Source organism: Bactrocera neohumeralis, chromosome 2 (assembly GCF_024586455.1).
Source record: "Bactrocera neohumeralis isolate Rockhampton chromosome 2, APGP_CSIRO_Bneo_wtdbg2-racon-allhic-juicebox.fasta_v2, whole genome shotgun sequence".
NCBI classification, from domain to species: domain Eukaryota; kingdom Metazoa; phylum Arthropoda; class Insecta; order Diptera; family Tephritidae; genus Bactrocera; species Bactrocera neohumeralis.
The window spans coordinates 87608058-87625354 of NC_065919.1; the positions used below are offsets into that span (position 1 = coordinate 87608058).

The window sequence follows — 17297 nt, forward strand, 5'->3', positions numbered from 1 at the left end:
GAGCTCCACAAGCCAAATTGATGACTTACAAAAGTTCGAAAACCCAGCTGACCGAACGCCACGTAACAACCGTGAAGGACGTCAGTTAAATCACAGCACTTGATTGGAAAAAAGTGCGGGTAATAAAGGGAATAGAAAAGTAAAAAAAAATTAAATAATAATAAATAAACAAGCGAATGAAAGCCGACAAAATAAGTGGAATAAATCGACGTGAAGTGAAACGAAAATAATAAAATTGTAATTAACGCCAGCAGCAGGTCGCGTAATCTCGCATTTGTGGCACCGCCCGCCAAATGAACCCTCCGTCAATCACACACACACATTTACAGCTTATCAAATGTTGTTCAAAGTTTTTTGTTGTTGGGCGTAACAGTGTTTTTTAAGACTTCACTTTTGTTTGATACTTCTGAACAACGCACGAAAAAAATACCGAAAAAAAACCGAAAAAAAGAAAAATTAATGAAGTGGTAGGTTACTTGCTGCGTGTGCGCTTCGATTATGTACTTATTGTTTTTTTTTTATTTTTTTTTTTGTAAATATCTATCTATTTAACCATTATTTGTCTGTTGTCTCGCTAATCCCGCTTATAGCTGTATTCATGCAGCAGAAACGGCAGGTCGCTGCTCCACGCGCCCATTCAATTCCATTTCAAGCGCTGGACATGCCACAGCAGCCGCCTTCATGTGGCGACATAGCACAAAGCCATTCTTGCTATTTTTCTGTAATAATTGTCATTATGTGCTCATTCCGTAGATTGCTTTTCGTTGCTCTTGTTGTATTGTCTACGTCCGCTGGCCGGTTGTCCGCTGTGGCGAGCGAAGTTCAAAAGTTTAATTACCATTTCGAATAAAAGTATAAAGAATTTCACTTATTTCTGCGCTTTTGATTTGATTTCATCACCGTGTGGCGGGGCGGTGAGTTTATGAGCGCAATAGGAGCGTGACTTGGTAAACAAAATTCCAGCGCCCAGGAATGTGAAGTAACTCCGACGACGTTCACGTACCTGCTGCTGGCATCACTGCTCAATTGTACACATGTATGTGTGTTTGTGTTTGTATGTGTGAATGTGATTGTTTGGTATTGCTGTCATTGCTGATGTGTTGCAGTGTTGTGTCGCAATGCTTTTGTTGTTGTTGCTATTGAAGTGATCATTGGGTGCATTCGTTTCGCATTTTATGTTCTTCAGCACTAATCTCATTCATAAGACGAACTTCTATCGCTTGTTTGCTTGTTTACTTTTGCGTAATTCCTTTGTTTATTTACATTCCTTTAGTTAGTGACTGTTGCTGTTGTTGCCTGTTTTCATAAACACTTTTCATTCAGAGTACTTTGAAATGTTTAATGGTGAGATTTCTAAACCAGTCCGCCAGTGATTACTTGTTAACCATTTCGATCCGAGAAGCCGTTGAAGTAAATAAAACATATTTCGCAAAATCGATACGCGTCCAATCATTCGCTCTATTTTGGCAAATGAACGCGAAATACCAAACAAATACCGTTAATAATAGTATAAACTATGAAATGGGACTAATTTAAGCTTTTTTAAACACTTATTTTCTACGCTAGGTATCTTTGAAAATACACCGGGACACATATGTATGTAAGTACATGTTTTCAAAAACGTATTTACAGAATCACTCTCCAGGTTTCGATAAAACCGTCTCTTAATTCAACTCACACTTTAAAGGGTGATTCATTTCGAGGTTCCCTATTTTTTAAAAAAAAGTTCAGAAACTTCAAGTTTAATGGGGAATGTTTATTATCATTCGAAAGAATGAAGATTATTTCAAATATTGGTAAAACCATTGAGTCCTATTTTTGATGACTCGTTCAAGCATTTCGACTTGTAACTGACGAATAACTTGCTATAAGGCCTGAATCGAAGCGGGATTGTCAGCATAGATTTTATACTTTATTATTATTATTATTTATTCTTACCGCACAGGAAAAGGTACAACGGTGTGATATCACACGATCTTGGTTCATTCGACCGGCCCAAAACCTAAAATTATCTGATCACCAAAGTGTTCTCTCAATAAATCCATTGATTTATGCGATGTATGGAAAGTGGCGCCGTCTTGTTGAAACTAAATGTCGCCGAGATGACGAGCTTCAATTTCACACATAAATATACGGTTATAATGCCGCGTTAACGGTCGCCATTGACGTTTACGTTCTCACCGGTATCATTTTTGAAGAAACCACACCAAACCGTTGTTTTTTCTGGATGAAATAGCAGCTCTTGAACCTATTTAGGTTGTTCTTCGTTCCAAATGAGGCAATTTTGCTTGTTTACATACACATTGAGCCAGAACAAAATTTGGTTAGAAAAAGTTGAATCTTCTTGGAACTTTCCAAAAGCCCATAGTACTCCCGCAATTTAAGACTCTGAATGATTTTTCTCAACTTTTAGAGAGTTTTTGTAATTTGTTTTTTATAATACCAACTACAAAAAAGCAGTTAAGCATGCTAAGTATCAACCTTATAAGTGATAAGGTGACAATTCCGTGATCTTCAGAGAAAATATTTCACAAAATTTTTCTCATCTTTTTTCTAATACTATGAGACAGGAGCCTGTACTCTTCTTAGGTTGTATTGTATAACAATATCAACAGTGTAAATAACAGCGCTTTCATCCCAAATCTTACTGGAATAAGATAAATGGCTAACATCATATTTATATGACCTTTGGTAGCATTCATCCAATAATCTCAAAAGATTTTTGTCAAATTTTCGATGGTTTCAATTCCTGGTTTCTTAATGTTATATAAACACCAGATGTCATAATTTTTTGTGTTTGGAAACAATTAAGGAACTCATAAGTCTTTTTGGAAAATTCAAAAGAGAACTTGACGAAATGACTTCGAATATATACAGGCAAATCACTGAGAGAAATAATTAAACTACACAATCTGAAGGAAAAATTTGCGTCTGATGTGCTGAGGGTTATGCAGGATATTTAAGCTGTCTTGGTTACGATTTTGAGTTCATTCGCTTTAAGCAAACAAAATATGCATAAAAAGTGGTTAATTATAGTCTATAGATTTTTAACGTTATATTTTGAGATCATGTTGGTTGATATGCTTCTTCGGAAACTCACTGAAATGTGAACAAATAGTCTTCCCTTGTATTTTTGTAGACTTAGGCCTTACTTTTAGCCTCACCAGGAATAAACGAAAGATAAGAGCTGTTAAAACAGGCATGGTCAATTGAAAATACAAAGAAATATTTATTCATTAGTGTAGACTTTTTTTATCATCATTCCTGTACGATTTTAAAAATTACCATATAAAGATTTCCATTTCAAACCTAGGATCTTCATACTAAAACAATAATTAAGTAAGACTTTATCAGACACCTTCCTCATTTTTATAAGAACTATTTAAATGCAATTGATAACATCCATTAGCTTGAAGAATAATTACTACGTTTAAGATAACACCGAACTCATAAATTCCCGAATTATCAACACCAAAAGCGGATGAGTCAACAGCCAAGAGGAAACATACAAACAATTACAATGGGCCGAACAACTTGTTTTGCATTATTCTATGTATTATCCAGCGACCGGTTGAAAGCGAATCGAAATGAAGAGAAAAGATCATCGGCAGCAAAGTGCATTCACACACAGAAATGTTTGGCAGGGGCACACAGACCCGACCAAACAGAATCAGTTTTGTGATTAAAGAACAAAACCAACCACACAATGTGCGCCGCTGCCGGCTTAGGTCAAACGGTCGGGCATCAGCCGGCAAACCGCAATCATAAGATGGATGAGCAGCGGCACTTGCAGACAGGCCTGGGCAACAAAGATGCGAAAGGTCACTTCAAACGTTTCCTTGATCCAAGTATTGACGAATGAGCGGACAGGAGCTGCAGACGCAACACAAACGCAGACACAACATATTGATTAATGAACACGAATGACTGAAAACTGACCGAAACGCAAAGTTACAAAAGCGGGGTGGGGCACAATGATTGAATGGCACAACGAGAATTTCGACAGGCAACCGCTGAAAGCGGCTGAGAAGTTGCAAGTGTATCGTGCCACAAGTGTAAACATATGTGCAACTATATACATACATATGTGTGTGTGTGTAAATAGATTTTCCTGTTGACCGCACTAACCCAGTAGAAAGATAAGCTACAGCTTAAGTGCATAAGGTGGTGCCAAGTTCAGTTGGAATTTATTAAAACAAAGTATATGAGCCTAATTGGTACCATTGTGATACATTTTATTTTGTTGCACTGTGTAATCAATTTTTAAATGATTTCTTGGATATTACCAATTCACTTCGAGTCTTTAAAGCCAGAAATTTTGCTAAGTAAATTACTTTAAGCAATTATTATGTAGCATACTTATATAAAATCAGTGATGTACATACATACATATGTATATGTAACCCTTGATGTAGTCGTCCTTTTTAGTCGTCATACAAATACGCCCTCATACTTGCTCTTGAATAGTTGTTTATGCTCATTACTGCTGTTGATTTGTTGCCGGCATCGCACGTTTGCTCTTGATACCGTGTTGTTGTTGTTGTGTGTTGTTATTACTTTTGCTCGACATGTGTTGCAACATCAATCGTTTGATTCGCCTAATGCTTCAAGCCGCACATACTCATTTCAATGGAGAGCAAAATGTTATGCCTACATACCCAGTAGGAAATTGATATTTTGTTTTAGACTTTATTACAACAAATATTATTTAGAATATTTATTATACAAAAATATCGCTCTAAACTTTTTTGAAAATTATTTATTTCGCGGGAAAGCTACATAATGGTTGCAAGATTAATATGTAATAGTAGCTGTCTTCGATTCGCCAAAGGTTGGAGAGTAGTGAATCGAACAAGCCATTCCAGTTGTTGAATAAAACTGGAAGCACTTTTTCGGAAATATTTGTTATCAGAGCCATTCACAATGGCAGAACTGGTCTAATATGAGGAAAATAAATCTTAGTTGCATTGGAAAAAGCGGTTATAGCACCATAAAGGGCTATCGGCATACTATCTTATATCAATTCATCTGGGTGACTTTTTTGTTGCCAGCAGAGAAATGGCGTATCGCGGTGAGAATATTTTCAAGGTGGACGTTTTTTAATGCGACTTTATTACAATTCCAATCGAAGCCCTGGCTAGTATACACGTCGCTTCAGATTTAATTTTTAGTGCTTATTTTAGCCAACATTAGAACTTATGACTTTCTTGGGATTTTTTTATATTTATAATGAACTTTAATGAACCAAATATGTACCATTTTGGTCGATCACTGCTTTCCATATTTCCGCTAGAGACATCATTCCATCAGTATAAAACTTTTCGGGTTTCTCGGCGAAAAACTGCGATAAGTAATTTTCACAGGCTTCTCTTGAAGCCAACTTTACTCCATTAAGGGAGTTCTGCATGGACCGAAACAAATGACAGTCCGATGATGCAAGGTCAGGGCTATATGGTGGATAGCACAAAACTTCCCAGTCAAGCTCTCCCAGTTTTTGCCGAGTCATCAAAGGTGTGTGTGGGCTAGCGTTGTGCAGATGGAAGACGAAGCCCTGGCCGTTTTTTCGATTGCTTGCTTCAATCTCATCTGCTGTTGATAGTAAAATGTAAAGTCAATCATTCGAGCAGGTTGGAGCAGCTCATAGTGTATGATTCCTTTCCAATTCCACCAAACACTCAGCACAACCTTTCGAGGCGTCAGTTCTGGCTTTGCGATCATTTGTTGAGCTTCACCACGCTTGGACCATGATCTCTTTCGCACATTATTGTCGTATTCGATCCACTTTTCGTCTTTTGTTACCGCTCGCTTCATAAATGGTTCGATTTCATTTCGTTACAACAAAGAATCGCAGATGTTAGTTCGGTCCATTAAATTTTTCACAGACAATTCATGTGGTGCTCAAACATCGATCTTATTTTTGTAGCGAGCCTTTTTTAAATGGTTCAAAACCACTCGATGATGAATGTTAGTTTCCTTACCGATGTGATGGCTGTTTGTGTGACGGTCCTGGTCAATCTTTTCCATAATTTCATCGACTTTTTCTACGATAGGTCGACCAGAGCGAGGTGCATCTTTCACATCGAATTTTTTTATTTAAGAACTCTGTTATGTGGCTTACAGAGAAAGGACGATCTGTAAATTTTGTTTCAGAGTGCACTTAAAATTTCCTGCAGGGTTGGTTAGACTAAACTTTAGCTAACATACACTTACATACATACATACATAAGTATATGTTATTGTTTTTGTTTTAGTCGAGACGTAGCTCGCATATATTCGTTCATGTGTGTTATAAATGTTTGAGTGCTTGCGTTGTTGTTGCATTTATTGTGCGGCTTCAATGCTTTTAATTTCCAATCAATTGATTTCGCATTGGCAACATTTGTGCGTCTCAGCTTTGGGGTTTGCGCCTTGTTGCCGCAGCCAATTGCCAATCAATTCACTGAATATGCAAAACTTTTTTCTTTTGTTGTCGAGTAGTTGTTGTTCTTGTTGCTTTTTGTTCAAAATTATTTGCCGAGCAGCGTTCCATGGTCTAATGCCGATGGCGCAACAACAATAACAACAACAACAACAACCATACACACGCAAATAAGTAAGTATTTATGTGCGTGCGTAACGGTGTATTTATTTAGAGATTTGTATGTGGCACGTTTTGTTTGCTTTGTTGCAACTTATATTTGTTGTTTATTTGATTTGTTGCCGTCAATGCCGGCATTGCTGTGAATTACCGAACGCTAACAACTGTTTTTGCTGCTACTGTTTGTGCTGTTGTTGTTACTGTTTGCTGTTTGCAAAAGCATTTAATACCGACATGCTGCTACAAACCACACAAACACACACACAGGCACACACACAGGCACACACATTATTGCATACAAGTTGAGTGCTGTTGTTTTTGGTTTTCATTTTCGTTGTTGCTGTTGTTGTTGTTTTTGCTCTTGCCACAGCCAATGTAGTCGTCGTTGTGTATGCGTGTGGGCACTTGCAACGGTTACGTGCCTCAATTAGCACAATAGCCAACAAGCAGCGGCACAAACAACGCCAACAGTCGAGGCGCTGCGGCGCGTTCGGGGCCAATGTGTTTGACTGCAATTACCGGGCTGTGCAAGTTTAATTGATTTCGTCCCACAGACCGCCGCACGCTCGCCCGGACAGACAGCCGGCAAGAGCCGCATCGGCATCGTTGGCGGTCTTGCATACACCCTCAAGCTCCGCGCAACTCATACTCACACTTAGTGCAATAAATGTACACACACACGTGGACATTTACAAGTATACAAGTGCATGTGTGTGTGTGTGTGTGCATTCGCTCTTATTTATTCGAGTATTTACGTTTTCAATTTTAATGCTGTCTGCTTGTTGCTTGCTGTTTTTCTATTTTGTTGTTGTTGTTGCAACTGATGATGCCGTTGCTAATGCGATAGCGTGCAGCCGACATTGCTGATGCTTCTCGCCGCCACTGCCGCTGCCGCTGCTCCAACAAGTTATATCGAAAAATTATTAGAGCTTTCGCGTTTTATTGTATTTCCAATTCGTGTCCTTAATGCACCGTGGTGCACGCTGAGACAATTCACTAAATATTTTAACTACGTACATACATACATATGTATGTTTATACTAAACAAGAAAAACGTTAACTTTGGTTGAAACAAACCTCCACACATAAAAAAAATATTCCATTCAAATACTTAAATTTGATTAGTCAGTTTGTATGGCAGCCATATAATATAGTCAACGGATCAGAAAAATATCTATGGATATTGTACAGCCGCTTTGAGAAATAACCCTTGCCAAATTAAGTCAATGTATCTTGCCAAATAATAGTTTTTCCTGGAAGGAATTTTTTGGTTTGGGTCATTCGGTTTGTAAGACAGCTGTACCCTATAATGGTCAGATATCGGCAGTTTTGACGGATGAGCGGATTCTTGGAACGAAGCGGATATCTCCTGTCATGCTAGTTGGCTTCCACGTCACTGTTGATATTCACAACTTCGAAGTCGCAGATAATTTCGTCCATTTTAAAACCAGCATTAACACCAACAACAACGTCAACCTCAAAATCCAACGCAGAATATCTCTTGGCAGCAGGGGCTACTTTGACTGAGTAGGCAATTGAAAAGTGAAGTTCTCTCTCGACGAATGAAGACCAAACTCTACAAGTCACACATCATTCCCGTCCTGCTATGTATGTATATGGTGCAGAGGCATGGGCGATGACATGAAACAGAGGAAGAGCAAGATTTTCACGCCGTTGTAAAGACCAGATGGAGAAGCATCTGCCTACACTTGGAATATCCAATTGGCTGTAACCGCTTAAGCGGTTACTTCGCCAAAAAATCAGAAGGAGATTAATATTTTTTAAGGTCTACAGTGTTACAAACTTCGTGGAAACCCTATAGGGTTTTTCCAGAAAGTAATAGAACTGAGTTGATTTAAAAAATCTGGGCCGCGGAAGTTTTGAGATACCAGCCTTGGTTAGGTAGCTGTTCACCAGAAAGGCGGTGTGAGCCGGGGCGTTGTCGTGCTGCAACTTCCAATCAGCTGCGATGTCTTGTCGCACCCGATTGACGCTTCGTTTGAATCTTCTAAGTAAAACATAGCGTCGACGGTTTGTCCAGGAGGAACAAATTCATGGTGGACGATTCATTTGGATTATTTTCAATTCTAACCCCGAATTAACGATCTCCTGTTCTAAGAAGAGGAGTATACTCTATAGCCAAAGTCTCTCTGTTCTTTCATTGAAGCATTTATGAGTCAGAAATTTACCAAAACACCTTATTTCAAAAGGGTTCAATGGGACCAAAAATCAGCGACTTTTTTTGAGACTCTTTTATAAAGTGACTATAGAATATTATTTGTATACGCCAATAAAGAAGAAGAAGAATTTTATTGAAGTACTGACACATCATCAAGGATGGCATGTAGCCTAAAATATATGTTCGATTTTGAGAATTTGGAAGAAATAGTTCTAGGATCGTTGGCACTAGTTTCTTTAGTATATTCTTGACTCAACAGCTTTACTTGCATCTTCATTTTCAATATAACTTTTCAAACTTTTGAACCTCTCACTTGACGAAACACGCCACAATAAATCTTTGATTGCATTTCACTGCAGCTAACTTTAAGTACGTGTATGTACTCTCATACAAACACACATTTTATATACAAATATATAGCATATATACATCAGTATATATGTATGTGCCTTGATTTGCTTTTGGTGCGCGCCACATCAATTCGTGAGCTTGCAACTGCATCGACATTGCACAAGTGATACGATGCTTGTAGTGTTGTTGTTATTGCACGTAGCTGTGTATCGCATTTCAATTTCAGTTGCAACATCGAGACTGCAAACGCGCAATGCCAAATAAGCAATCACCTCTTGTTGTGCGTTATGCGAACTCTGCTATATCAAATGTCTTATTGACAGTGGAATATACAAAGCATCCGATTTATTTCGCAATAACTCCAACGGCAACTACAACTACAACTGCTTTGATGAAAAAGAGGGGAAACGCACCGAGGGGCAGGAAAATGAATTTGTACAGCGAGTACTTTTATCCGTTTGATTGTGAAATTTAGCAGAAATTGCAAACGCCAACAGCGGCGATCAGCTGTGGCAAGCACACAATCAGTAAAAAAGCGAAATCGCTATTTTCGTACCTCGACAGGGTCACGACTACAAAAACTTGTACGAAAAGTTGAAATATTCGGTTTTTACTGACTCACTAGGGAATTTCAATATATAATACGATCAGTGGGACTAATGAGCGAATTCCATCCATATCGTAATATCATATGTTTCAGCAAAGCTTTAACTTGGAAAACTTTGTCATAAACATACTATATATTTTAACCTTAAGTTAAAAAGCCTTAATGTGAATTTTAGAAGTTCAGTAAATGCTTTAAGGTCAATCTATGCATGATATGCCGGTTCCATGCTCAGGCGATTTAAAAAAATTTATTGAACCAATCCTTACAATTCTTTAAAAACTTTCAAAATAGGCTCCTTCTGCGTCGATGCAGCGCTGCCAGCGCGATATCCAAGCATTGAAGGCGTCACGGAAGGTATTCTCCGGAATAGCCTTGAGAGCCGAGGTGCATGCTGCTTGGATCCCCTTTCATCGGCCTTTTCAGGCAAGGAAACAAAAAAAGTCCGAGGGGGCACACCTGAACTATAGGGCGGCTGCGGAAGCGTTGTTAACTGTTCACAAGAAAGGCGGCATGCGCCGGGACGTTGTCGTGGTGCAACTTCCAATCGGCTGCAATGTCTTGTCGGACCCGATTGACCCTTTGTTTGAGTCTCTTGAGAACTTCCACGTAAAGCTTGACGCTGACGGTTCGTCCAGGAGGAACAAATTCATGGTGAACGATACCTTTGATTTCAAAAAGACAATGAGCATCGTTTTCACTTTGAATTTGCTCATACCTCCCTTTTTTGGGCGAGGAGACGACGGCTTATGCCACTCGAAAAAATATGCTATAATAGTCCGATAGCGGCAATTCTGACAAACAAGAAGCTGTCTTGGAGAGAAAAGGACGTCTGCAAAATTTCAGATCAATATCTCAAAAGCTGAGGAACTATTTCGCGTATATACAGATAGACGGATGAACACAGCTATCTCAACTCAGCTCGTAATGCTGATCGTTAATGTATATATTTTATGAGGCCTCCGACGATTCTTTCTGGGTGTTACAAACTTCGTGGCAAACAGTTCACTGTATAAATGTAACAGTATGTAAAGTTTTGTTTTGGAGTCAACAACAGATCCACAATTATTTTTCTTTTTTGGAATCATTTGTTTTTCGAAAATCATCGGACTAACAAAGAAAACTTGTACTAAGATTTTATTTCGTGTTTCAGAGCTCTCTCACTATGTTTGACGGTATAATCCTCCTCCTCTCTTCTCCTCAACTACTATAAATACCCATTTCCTCGAAATAGTTTAAAAGAACTGTCCTCACTATTGTATGGGAGAAGAATACAATAACCGAGCGAGCAACGTCTGCTTTTAATATGCGCCAACGCGTTTACCGTACTGAGCGGCTTGCCGTCCAGTTTATTAATCATCATTTTATTCTTTACCAAAAATCTTATTTCCTAAATTTACCTGAAACCTTTATAAAAATCTTACTTGCTAAATTTACCTGAAGCCGTTGTGCTGACTTGACATTCCTCAGCATCAACGACCCGGCATATCTTATATTACAATTTTATATGTACATATGTATGTAGTTGAATCTGAAGATTCAACTTACATTTCAGACAAATACAAATATTTAAAAAATACTTGTCTTTTTTTGTGTGTCGACAAGTTTGACAGTGGTGGAGTCGTTTGACGACGCAACTCCCCCAGCGTTACTGTTTGAACTCTCCTGAGTTCTTGTATTTACAATTTTTATTTTTGTTGTTTTTTTCTTTAATATTATTACTAGGATTGCTACTACTACCATTACAATGATTATCAATGATATATTAATACCATATGATACATTTTTATGGTATTTTAATTCTGCAATTTCTTTTATGTTTTCTATATTTTTTATTGCAATATCATTGAATGTTAATTTTGGTGTGTAACTTTGGTTTAATTTTTCGGCAGGGTATATAATTGTATGAATATATTCTGTTTTATTATTTTTAAATTCTTGTTTTAAAATTTCCATTTTACAATTTACAAATTTGATTATATAGTTATTTTTTAATACAATTTTTCTGTCATCGCAGTTTTGTTTTATTACATCATTTTTTGCATTTCTTATTAATATTGTGTCATCGCTTATTTCTTGTATTGATGTTTTGTTATTATATTTAAATTCGCAAGTATTTGAAAATATGCAGCTTTTACTCAATTTTAGATTTTTAAATGCTTTATTTTCTACATAATCAAAATAGTTTTCGCCAATTTTTATAACGAATTTTTTTTTTTCAATAATTTGTAATTTATTTCTATTTGGCATTGGGGTTATTAATTGAATCTTAGTTTGAAAAAATGTTCTTGGTATCTGAATTGCAAATATTATTGTATCGTTTCTGTATACTACTACTCCTACTTTTGATAATTTTAGTTTGTAAAAATCAATCTCGTATTTTTCAATTTCTTCCCTAGTTAACATACTTGGATGTACCATATTGTATTTAGCCGCCGCTATATTATTTTGTATTTCTTGAACTTTACTTTCTATGAATTTTAGTTTATTCATTTCATCATTATACAAAATTTTACTTTCAATTCTATTTTCCTCTTTGTTTATTATATTTAAAGTTTCTATTATTTGTTTCCTATCTGATTCTATAGTTCCTTTTAATAAGTTTAGTGATCTATTTAAATGTTCATTAATTACTATTTGTTTATTTAAATTTACAATGGCATTATGGCCATTTTCTTCAATAATTTTTAAATGGTTCAAAATGTCTTGTCTGTCATCATCATCCATGACTCCAAACATCCATTTATATGCTATTCCTCCTATATTTATCAAGCCTCTTTTATTTCTCTTTTTGATATTCGGTGTTATTGATGTGATTTTTGCTTTTATATTTTTTATTTCATCAAACAACATTTCTTTATTTTCAATATTTAGTTTTTCAATATTTTCTTTAACCTGATCAACTATGTCTGCTATCTTGTTCGGATTTATAGTATGTATAACTGTACTTATTTCGTTAACTATTTCTATGTCCGCTGTTTGTATAATTGTATACCCCGCATCTTCTATTATTGGTGTAATTTGCAAAAGTGCTGTCACCAATGATATGATTATTGTTAAAAAAATAATTATTATCGTCATCTGTAAAAGTAAAAATGTATAACCGTTTTAGGTTTTGATTTAAAAAAACTTAAATTGGATTTTAGTCGCCTCTTACGACAGGCATCTCTTACCATGGGTATATTCTAGAAAGACCCCTTACCCACTGGGGTAAAAAAAATCATGTATATATATGTAGAAAAAAAAATTAAATGTTATTATCTCCATTAAATGCCCTTAGACTGAATGAATCGTCATCATCCTCATTTGGATTTTCTATGTTTGCTAATTTCATTGGTCTTTTTATATTTGCCGGATGGACGTTTTGTAAGGGAAATATTCTGAAATATGGTTGATCCTTATGCCGTACTCTTTTGTAGTTTTTAATTGGTCCTGTTTGTCTGTTTTCTATATATTCTTCTCTGTTTTGATTTAATTTGGCTATTGTTTTCTGTTTTACTGTATTTATTCTATCTTGTAATATGGATGGACAAATGTTTTCTTTGGCGTCCCTTGGAGAACATTTGATAGTTGAGTGATACCTATCGTTATAGTTGCATATAACAATTTGTATCCTCATTTCTGTTGAAAGACTAGAGTCCTCAATTCCTGTTAGTTTTTCCAACAAGGTTGAGTGCAGTCTCTCAATGTCTGCATTTCCTGTATGGCTATTTGGTTTTGTGTGATGGACTTCTACATTTTCGGCATTTAAATATTTTATTAATTGTTCTGCTCTATCATTCATAAATCTCTGAAAAGTAGCTGGGGCATTTTTCAACCCGAAAGGCATTCGGACGTATTCATATAGTCCTGCCGGAGTGACAAAAGCTGTTTTCTGGATGTCCCTTTCTGCCATTAAAATCTGATGGTAACCTTTTGCTAGATCTATGGTGCTAAAGTACTGTGCTTTGCCCAATTTATCTAAGATTCCTTCGATATTCGGTAGAGGATACTTATCTTCTACAGTCAATTGGTTTAACCTCCTATAATCAACCACTAGCCTGAATTTTTGTATTCCTGAATTATCTATATTTTTCTGTATTATTAGAATAGGTGAGCTATATCTACTGTGACTTTTTCTAATTAGATAAGTTTATTGAAATGCTTTAATAATTTTTTCGATTTCCTTTTTCTCATTTGATTTTAAATGATCAAGGTTGATGTTCTTTACTTCACTTATATCTAATGAATAAACTTGCTCTTGCATAGTTTTCATATAGAATGGAAGATTCACACCATTTTTCAAAATTATTGTCATTTTTTCGATATATAGATAAGTTTATTGAAATGCTTTAATAATTTTTCGATTTCCTTTTTCTCATTTGATTTTAAATGATCAAGGTTGATGTTCTTTACTTCACTTATATCTAATGAATAAACTTGCTCTTGCATAGTTTTCATATAGAATGGAAGATTCACACCATTTTTCAAAATTATTGTCATTTTTTCGATATCAATGGTTTTAACGTTTTTTAAAAAAAAGGAATCATTTCCTATTAACAAATCATATGGTTTATTAAAAATTACCGTAAAGTTCTACAAATTTCGAGCTACATAGATACAATTCCAAAGAATTTTGTTTCAATTGAGATGTCTTATTAAAAATTTCATAAATATTTAAGATACATACAATATTTTATTAATTTTTATTGATGTCAGCACTTTTGCCACCTTCGCTCACTTAAATAGCGATTATTTCCATTAGCATTAAGGATTTCGAATTGCACTTAACCCTCTCGTTCGAAAAGCAATAGGTGTGTTCGACCAGCTTCTATCCGTCTATTAATGAAATTATCACATTCACACTCGAATATGGCATTTCGTTGCCATAAACGTAACTCTTCCGTATTCATTTGAAAATTTGTTTCAGGTAGAGGTTCAAACAAAAAATCCATAATTTCCCTTAAAAGTAGCTTTTATATTTCATATATATAGTGCTATAACTTTACACACATAATCTAAGTACGCAATTTTATATTTTAAAGGAATTTTAACAAATTAACTTCTGTATCTACTGCTGCTTTTTGTTTTTCTTTTCTCGTTTGTTCGTTTCTTTTTCTAATGGTATTGTTTTTGAATTGATTGAAACATTTTACAAAGAAAGTATTGGCTTCAAATAAAACTACTACTTAAATTACTAAATTATTAGTTGAATAGTATTTTACCCTGCTGTTGGTGCTGCTCTTGCTTTTGTTAATGTTGTTGTTGTTGCTTTTTGTTAATGTTGTTGCTGTTAGAAACTTCTCTTCTCCCTGTTGATCATAAATATTTCACTTTCCCTTTGCCGCTGTCAGTAGCTTGAATTTCGTTCACCATCCTTCTCGTGGTTTTCGTCGCCGCCTTCGTTTCCGGTCAGCTCCATCACTTGTAATACTTTTCTGCACTATAGCTGCTGCTGCTGTTGTTGCTGTTGATGTTGTTGTTTTTTTTTTTTTTTTTTTTGCTGAAGATCTTGCTGCTGTCTCCGCTGTTGCTGCTGTTTATATTGCTGTTTGTTTTTTTTTTTTTTGTTAAAGCTGCTTCTGCTGTCTCCGCTGTTGCCGTTTTAGTGTTTTCAACAGTTTTCTTTATTTTTTCTCAAAATAATTTTTGTTTTGCACTTTTCACAAATTTTTTCACTTTTTGAATTATGTTTCTGCTTTTGCTATAATTTTCCAACTCAAATGTATTATTTTGTTCTGCTTTGGGATTTATATGATTAGCTGTATCTTTGTCACTTTTCTTTTAATAATGGTACTTTTGTTTAATAATAATTTATTTAGCTTTTATTTAGCTTTTCTTTGCTAGCTGAGCGAAGCTGAGAGAGAATATGGAATCGTTCCGTTCGACTGCGCCAATTACGATATAATGAAACTCCGGTTTACCGTACTGAGCGGCTTGCCGTCCAGTTTATTAATCATCATTTTATTCTTTACCAAAAATCTTATTTCCTAAATTTACCTGAAACCTTTATAAAAATCTTACTTGCTAAATTTACCTGAAGCCGTTGTGCTGACTTGACATTCCTCAGCATCAACGACCCGGCATATCTTATATTACAATTTTATATGTACATATGTATGTAGTTGAATCTGAAGATTCAACTTACATTTCAGACAAATACAAATATTTAAAAAATACTTGTCTTTTTTTGTGTGTCGACAAGTTTGACAGTGGTGGAGTCGTTTGACGACGCAATGCCCGATCCCAGAGAGGTGAAACGAAACGAAATATAGAATGCATAAATGCGAAATGAAATAAATATAAACAGAACTAAAAAAACACGCGCGACTCGAGAGAACTGATGAATTCATAAAGTATCCGAGTAATAAAAGCAAAAGCAAAAACTCAAATTTAAGAAGGGAGTGAAATTAAAATAAGATGAAAGGAAGGCAAAATAAAAGAGCTGAACAGGAACACGGGACAAGTGAGAGCCACTGCAGTCGGTCGCCGCCAGAAGCTAGAAGCCAGCAGCCAGGAGGCAGCCAAGCAGCAATTGCAGGCATAATGCGAGTGAGTTCCAACAAGAACATGACCGCGCGCACGGCATTAGAGGCGACGATGTGTACTTGCGAAACGCTGAAGCGGCGCTGGATAAGATGCTCGAGCTGATCTACTTATGAGATACTTAACGGTATGAGTAGCAAAGACTATGAAGATGTTGACGCAGCTGATGGACCAACAAGGTGGCGGAGGGGCGGCAGTGATGACAAAAAGTACGATGGAAGAGCCGAAGTGCACTAGTGTGTAAGGCGAAGCTAAAGAGGCATAAGGAGCCAAACTGCAGTATTGAAGTGGCGGCAGAGAAATAAAACTACTCGCACAAGAACAACTAAACTACAACTAAACTGTGAAGCATGGCTGGCATTAGATTAAGAAGCAGTAGCAAGGAGCGCCGAGCAGTGGGATATTACAGTGGATGAAGCTGTTACGTTGCAAGTGCTGCTGAGCAGTGCATTGTCGGAGCGGCAATGCGACGGCAAGGGGGTAAGCTGCAAGATAAATGAAATTAGAAACGCTGACATTCGTACACACACATATACACAGACATTTTTGCACCCATTGATAGATATAACGACTTTCACAAATAGCTGATGAATACAAATATTCAACGTGGCACCTTGGCGTTGGTGGCTGCTGCCGCCGACTGCACAATGCGAGGGCGCATAATTAAAAAATAAATAATAACGCAAACAGCAGGTGCAAAAAGTATGGATATAAGTTCAACAAAGCGCACACAAACAAATAAACAAGCAAGCGCTTAGCAAATGTTGCAACTAGTACAATAAAACAAGCAACTACAAGGAAAACTTGCAACAGCAATAAACATTCAACGCAGTGCACGCCGGCAAGCGGCAAGCGGCAAGTTATATTTCGTGCTAATGGAAATGAGCAAACAGCTGCAACAGCAACAAAAACTGAAGTGGCAATAAAAATTAAAAACAAAAATAGAACGTAAACGAGAACGAGAACAGCAACAATAATTGTGCGGCACGGTAGCGACAATAAATAACATTGGCATTGGCGTTGCAAGCAATGTTGCATGTAGTGGCATTTGGGCGCCATCG

The 17297-nt window shown here is 36.4% G+C and overlaps 1 protein-coding gene and 1 long non-coding RNA gene across 17 annotated transcripts in view; one reads left to right on the forward strand and one right to left on the reverse strand.

The window, feature by feature from the left end:
• The window catches only part of LOC126768022 (collagen alpha chain CG42342), a 264733-nt gene that overhangs the window by 84285 nt on the left and 163151 nt on the right, over nt 1-17297 (forward strand). The window lies entirely within an intron of this gene.
• Nucleotides 11031-15915, reverse strand: LOC126768031 (uncharacterized). The gene is made up of 2 exons (XR_007669197.1): nt 15691-15915; nt 11031-11148 (listed from the first exon to the last, which is right to left on the reverse strand). It is a non-coding gene; the product is annotated as an uncharacterized LOC126768031 (long non-coding RNA).